This window comes from Brassica napus, chromosome A2, assembly GCF_020379485.1.
Source record: "Brassica napus cultivar Da-Ae chromosome A2, Da-Ae, whole genome shotgun sequence".
NCBI classification, from domain to species: domain Eukaryota; kingdom Viridiplantae; phylum Streptophyta; class Magnoliopsida; order Brassicales; family Brassicaceae; genus Brassica; species Brassica napus.
The window spans coordinates 15,686,834-15,694,190 of NC_063435.1; positions in this window are offsets into that span (position 1 = coordinate 15,686,834).

The window sequence follows — 7,357 nt, forward strand, 5'->3', positions numbered from 1 at the left end:
CGATCACAAATCTCTTTGGAATCTTCCCTCCAATCTACTAAAAATTCTTGAAAACCTTTGTTGTGAAAATAGTAAAACAAGAAATCACACTTTGCCTCTAATATGTTGGCAAAGTTTATATAATTAAGTTAAAACTTGTCAGGGGTAATCTTGTAAATTGGTGAAGACTTGGGCTCTAAGTAGGTTGAGACTAAATGGGATTTCTCCGCGCTACACTGTCGATCGATGTCAAGATGTGAACATCGATCGATTATTCCTCTTCAATGTCGACCGATGGTCGAGCTCGATGGTCATCTCGGGTGCTTACTCCAAATATCTCCAAAATGCTTCAAAATCATCATTTTCCTCCAAATTACTCCTGGCCCTATAAATATTCTAAGTAGACTCTATAATATAATAACTAGTAGTTAAAACACTTATAAACCATGGGTAAAAGTGGGTCAAATCCATAGTCTATCACTTCTTTCTTCCATAATGCTCTCCAACAATGGTAGAGGAAATAGCTATCTCGATCAGATACTATAGTTCTTGGAATTTCATGTAAACTCACCACCTTTTTAAAGAATAGATCATTGATTTGAGATGCGTCATTCACCTTGGCACATGGTATGAAGTGTGTCATCTTTGAGAATCTTTCCCCCAACAAATAAAGATAGAGTCCTCGTGATGAACTTTCGGTAATCCCAGGACAAATTCTATTGAAATGTCAACCATGAAGCAGTAGGGATCAGCAGTGGCATGTATAATCTAATGATGTAGAGAAAAATTCTTCTATGAACTCCATCCAACGATTATGCATTTTCTTCAAGCTGGTATGACCTCTTAAATTCTTCAAAGTTTCATATTCAGTATGAACCACAAACTCCGTAGACAACAAATAATGCTACCAAGTCTCCAAAATCCTTATGAGCGCATATAACTATGTGTCATAGGTTGGATAGTGAGTGTATCTCCTCCAAACTTCGCGCTGAAATATGCTACTGATTTTTCCCCTTGGATCAACACTGACCCAATTCCAATCTCGGATAAATCACATTCCACTTAAATTTCTTGTTGAAATCTTGTGAGACTAGAACTTGTGCATTGGTTAATCCATGGTTTGAAATGTTTCATGTTGAGCCTTCTCCCATGTGAAACCCACCCTATTCTTTCTACATACGTGAGTAGTCCAACTATACTACTGAAGTTTTTAACAAAATGCATGTAGTATCTTCGTAATCCATGAAAGCTCCTCACTTAACTCATGTTTGTTGGTGCTGGCAATTCATGGATTGCCTTCACCTTATTTTCATTAACTTGTAATACTTGTGAACATACAACGATACCTATGAAATTTATCAGTACAAAAATTACACTTCTTGAAATTTGCATAAAGTCCTTCTTGCCGAATTGTCTTTAGTACTACCACAAGACGGGATACATAATCAAGTAAGCTTGTAATATAAATTAAAATATCATCAACATTAAAAAAAAAGAAATTTTTTTATGTTTTCTTTAAGAACATGGTACATTAGATGCATTAAGGTGTTTAGAGCATTGGGCATCACCCTCCATTCAAAAAGACCTTGATTTATCATGAAAATAGTCTTCCATTCATCTTCTTATTCTCACTTGGTGGTAACCACTTATAATATATATCTTTGAGAAGATAGTGGCTCCACTTAGCTCATACATCATGTCATCAAACCGTGAGATTAGATGTCTATACTTGGTGGTAACCACTTATAATATATATCTTTGAGAAGATAGTGGCTCCACTTAGCTCATACATCATGTGGCTCCATGTGCCATATTTGTTTGGAACAAGTACGACTTGTGCATCACAAGGACTAAGGCTCACTCTCACATACCCCTTTTCATGTAGCTCATGAACTTGTCTCTCCAACTCTTTGATCTTTTCATGGTTCACTCTGTATGCAGACTTGTTAGGGTACAAAGTCTATTTGTTTTTTTTTTCCATAGTGGAGGCAAACCATCTTGAAACACATCTTTAAACCTGTTAAGAAGATCAGTGATCTCTGGTGGAAGTATTAGTTCATTAAAACCTACACTTAAAAGCTCCTAAAAGACTGTAAAACGATTGTGTGTTTAGAAGCAGTAGCTTTTCTTAAATGACTAGGTTGAATAAAAAAGTTAGACTTAGCATTTTTCTCTTTTTGTTAGCCATTTTCAAATGTAACTCATGCATTTAAAATGGTGTAGGTGGTGACAAAATAATCTTGCGTTTATCATACATAAATGTATACATATTAGTTCGACCATTAGGCTTAGTTTTTCGATCCTATTGTCATGGTCTACCTAGCAATACATGTCATTCTTGCATAGGTACAACACCACAAACAACTTCATATTGATATTTACCAATTTTAAATGGATTAATAGTCACTTGATCTTGGATTTTAAAATTTACTTTATCATCTAGCCATCTAAACCTATATGGATGCGGATGTCTTGTCTTTTCTAAACCAAGTTTTTCAACCACATGAGTGCTAGAAACATTAGTGAAACATAAGGTTGCATACCGTGCCTTTAGTGGTGCAACAAGTGTAGAAATGTTATCTCTTTGGATGGTTTCAACTGGTTGAACCATTTCAGTTAGCACACACATAGTAACAAAAGTCTCTCCTATGTCTGTATATTCAATATATCCATAGTCAACTTGCACATTCAAGTCATACTCATCATGAGACTCATATCCTCCATCTTCAGTCATCAACATGACTCTTTGGTTTAGAGACTCTAATGACCTTTGACCTTACACTTGAAACAAGTTATGTCTCTAGCACATTGGGAATTAGCATTATTACCTTGGCCAGCTCTGGTCTCTTTGTATTGTTTATTTGGTTGGCCTTTGAACCGTGTATCCTCCTCAAATTATTTTCCCTTATCATTAGGCCGGTTGTTGTTGCGTAGATACCAAGTATTTTGGGATTTGCCTTGGGTATTTATGGACTTTTTCTTGATATGTTGTTCATCATGTATTTGCAAGTGAAATAAATTTTTGAAATCTGAGTAGGTTTGTCTTTTTACCTTGCAGGTAATTCAGTCGTGTTAAACTATCCACAAATTGGGCTACGGTTTCTCAAGTGTACAAACTCTTAATAGTATTCATCCATTGACTTGCTTCTATGTTTTAGATATCTTAAACGCTTTTGTAACTAGGTGCTGAGACCCCGCGCAAGCGCGGGGCTGGTTACTTTGAATATCGGTGGGACGGTATGATTTACGGGATGTCGGTGTTGTTTAAGATTTGTGCAAATTAAAGAATAAAATTTATCGAAAGTAAGACAACAAAATTGATCTTAGCTTCTGACGATTAACTCAAGTTAGAGACATCTCCCAAAACGGAAGGAAAATTCAAAAAGTATAATTAAGGTAAAATATAGAGAATGTAAAAAAAACTAAACATGAAACAGAGAGCGTGGAACAACGGAAAGGGAAAGAAAAGAAGATGAAGAAGCTTACGTCAGGTATATGAAATTAAAAAGACAGATATTGTGACAGTGCAGCACCAACTTATTTGGGGGTCCATATCAAGTTATCAACTCTGTATATATCCGTTGTTTGAATAAATACTCAAAGTTTCAAACTACTTGCATTACAAAATTATTTTATTTTTTCAAAATACATATTGTTTGCTAGTACTTTTTAGGGAGCTCAAGGACCGTAGTAGTATATATTAAAGCTACACTAATCTTCATCGCTAAGATCACACATTGTTTACATCCTCAACGTTAGGATATTCCAAGTAACACTTATCCTCGTCTTCCTCGTCACGGGTTCCATCTTCATCTTGTAAACTCCAAGTAACCATTTTCCAAAACGCATCACTCCACTTCTTTTCCTTCTTCAGGCTTAGTGGTGGTCTGTGACAAAATCCAGCCGTTGGATTGAAACAGAACTCTTATATTGGCTTTGTGGTTCATAAGAGTTTCAAGAATGGTGAAACTGGAAGCATCGTGGCGAGTGGCTCCCCTTCTAAGGAGATCTGCCCCCTGTGTGAAATAGTTTAACAAAACATAAAGATTAAAATAGTTTAACAAAACATAAACGAAGGTTGACGTTTTTACATTATGAAAAAATTAATTGTGGGTTTAAAATGTTTGGCTCAAATTATGTTGGGCTCTATGTCTAAAACATGATTTGAACTTAAAAACTGAAAATAAAAAAAAACGTTAGGTTATCTTTCTTTTTTTTTCTCCGTCGTCGGGACAGCATCACATGTGGGATCCCTGACATGATTAGAGCTTAAGTTTGTGAGATTGGGGAGCGATAATAGTGTGATGCGTTATTGAAGAGGAGTTTACTTACATCAGTTAGGCTTCGTCCGCATCATTCCATTGTCGTTGGTCCTCGGGTGCTTCGTCGTCGTCGGAATATGCAAAAGAAAATGTTTTAATTTGTTAAGTAAGATGTCTTTTATTTTTTAGATTTGGTTGCTAAAAACATAATTCATTCAGTTTTCCTATTTTGTTTGGAGATTGTAGGGATGAAACCGTAGATCACAGAATCATGTAAGAAAAACAGTGAAAAATCATTAGTTTTTTTTTTTTTTTTTTTTTTTTTGTCATCAAATACAGACTCATACTGACTCTGTGAACCACTCCGGTAGATTTTGATCCATGTGAACGACAAATGACGGTTGTTTCCTGGCACTGCGTGCTAGGCTATCCGCTCTTGAATTTTGCGTCCTTGGTACATAGATAATCTCTGAACGTGTGAAAACCTCTTTCAGGGACTTAATATCTTCCAAATAACTTGCAAATGCGGGCCATTCTTCTGGTTCCGAAACCATCTTCACCAACTGAGAACAATCCGTTGCAAATGTAACCTGAAACTGGCGTAAATTTTTCATACATTCCATTGCCCAAAGTAGTGCTTCTATCTCCGCATGTAGAAGGGATAGACAAGCTCGGACATTCCTTGCTCCTAACAACCCATCAAAGCCTTCTAAAGTACTTAGCCAACCTTGCCCAGAGAAAACTTCATTCTCCTTCCAAGAACCATCTGTAAAACACCATCTCCCTGGACAACCATAGACAAAACCAAAACAAAAAGATGAAGACATGTTTCATATATGAACAAAGAATAAGCAAAGCAGAGTTAAAGTGATAAAAAATAAGTTAGAAACAATCATCACTTGTTCATCAAGGAGGAAAATGGTGATGCCCATAAACTCTCCATTCTTGTTAATGTTCCTGGAATCCTAGAATCGGATGAGCCAACCAACAATGGACTGAGTGGACCTTCCAAGGCGGAGAGAGTTGAAGGTGGAGTAGGGAACGGCGGCTGAAGCGGCTGGAGCAGCTGGATAAGTCATTTTCGTGACGGATGTAAGAAAGTAAAGCGATCGGAAAACTGAGAAAGAAAAGTTTGAGACAAGATGGAGCTTTTACCTCGAGGGATTCTATATATATGAGAGCTCTGAAGGCGTTAGAGGAGAAACTAAACGTTTGGTAGGCGCAAAATGTGCGTAGAGTCTTAAAGATCGACCATAATAGCTGATTGCCGGAAAGAGAATCGCAAGCGACGAAGGAGATGGTGAAGATGGCGGCTTCCCTAATCTTCTTAGCTTTGTCCGTATCACCACTTTGGGCAGATACAAAGCCAAATAAACAGAAAATCAATAAGCCCAAAGCCCACTTTTTGTCGAACTCCATTCGTTATCCATCAATTAAAAAAAAAGAGATGGGGTCCACAATATTATATTAGTTTTCGACCTTTATAATATATATTAGTTTCGATAATCAATGTACAAAGTATCCTTTAGTGCAATGGTATAGTTGTGGGTGCTTATATCTCAATAACCCGGGTTCGAACCACATATTTGATGTTTTTTCACACTTTTAAAAAGTGGGACCCACATACCGCTGACGTGTCGCATCAGGAGGAGAGAAACTCTCCTATTATATAATAGAATGAGAGCTCTGAAGGCGTTAGAGGAGAAACTAAACGTTTGGTAGGCGCAAAATGTGCGTAGAGTCTTAAAGATCGACCATAATAGCTGATTGCCGGAAAGAGAATCGCAAGCGACGAAGGAGATGGTGAAGAAGGCGGCTTCCCTAATCTTCTTAGCTTTGTCCGTATCACCACTTTGGGCAGATACAAAGCCAAATAAACAGAAAATCAATAAGCCCAAAGCCCACTTTTTGTCGAAGTCCATTGAGTTATCCATCAATTAAAAAAAAAGAGATGGGGTCCACAATATTATATTAGTTTTCGACCTTTATAATATATATTAGTTTCGATAATCAATGTACAAAGTATCATTTAGTGCAATGGTATAGTTGTGGGTGCTTATATCTCAATAACCCGGGTTCGAACCACATATTTGATATTTTTTCACACTTTTAAAAAGTGGGACCCACATACCGCTGACGTGTCGCATCAGGAGGAGAGAAACTCTCCTATTATATAATAGATTCTCTATGGAAGTGTTGAGGAACATACCTATGTCACATGAGATCTTTCATATCAAGCTATGAGTCTAGTGGCCTTTGTCGGTTTCTCGTACGGTCTGTGGCGCAGCTATTAGTGCATTTTCAGTAAGTTGTACCACAGCTAATTCTTGTAGGGGTCAAAAACGGTTACGACAAATTTAGCATTCAAAACGTCCGAAGAAGAAAATAAGAGTTTCTCCGAAGAGTAGTTTTCGAAATAGATTCTTCCTTACGAAAACGCTTAGCGAAAGAAAGAATCGAGATGTCCGACGAAAGCTCGAAACAGGTCGTTACGCAGCGACCGAACGTCCGTCCCGCTCGGTCGCTACGTAACGACCGAGCGATCGTCCCGCTCGGTCGCTACGTAGCGACCGAGCTCGAGCCAAAGCTCAGTCGCTACGTAGCGACCGAGCGATCGTTCCGCTCGGTCGCTACGTAGCGACCGAGCTCAGCCAAGCTCGGTCGCTACGTAGCGACCGAGCGATCGTCCCGCTCGGTCGCTACGTAGCGACCGAGCTCGAGCCAAAGCTCGGTCGCTACGTAGCGACCGAGCGATCGTCCCGCTCGGTCGCTACGTAGCGACCGAGCTCGAGCCAAAGCTCGGTCGCTACGTAGCGACCGAGCGATCGTCCCGCTCGGTCGCTACGTAGCGACCGAGCTTGAGCCAAAGCTCGGTCGCTACGTAGCGACCGAGCGATCGTCCTGCTCGGTCGCTATGTAGCGACCGAGCTCAGCCAAGCTCGGTCGCTACGTAGCGACCGAGCGATCGTCCCGCTCGGTCGCTACGTAGCGACCGAGCTCGAGCCAAAGCTCGGTCGCTACGTAGCGACCGAGCTCGAGCCAAAGCTCGGTCGCTACGTAGCGACCGAGCGATCGCTACCCCGAGCTCGGTCGCTACGTAGCGACCGAGCTCAGCC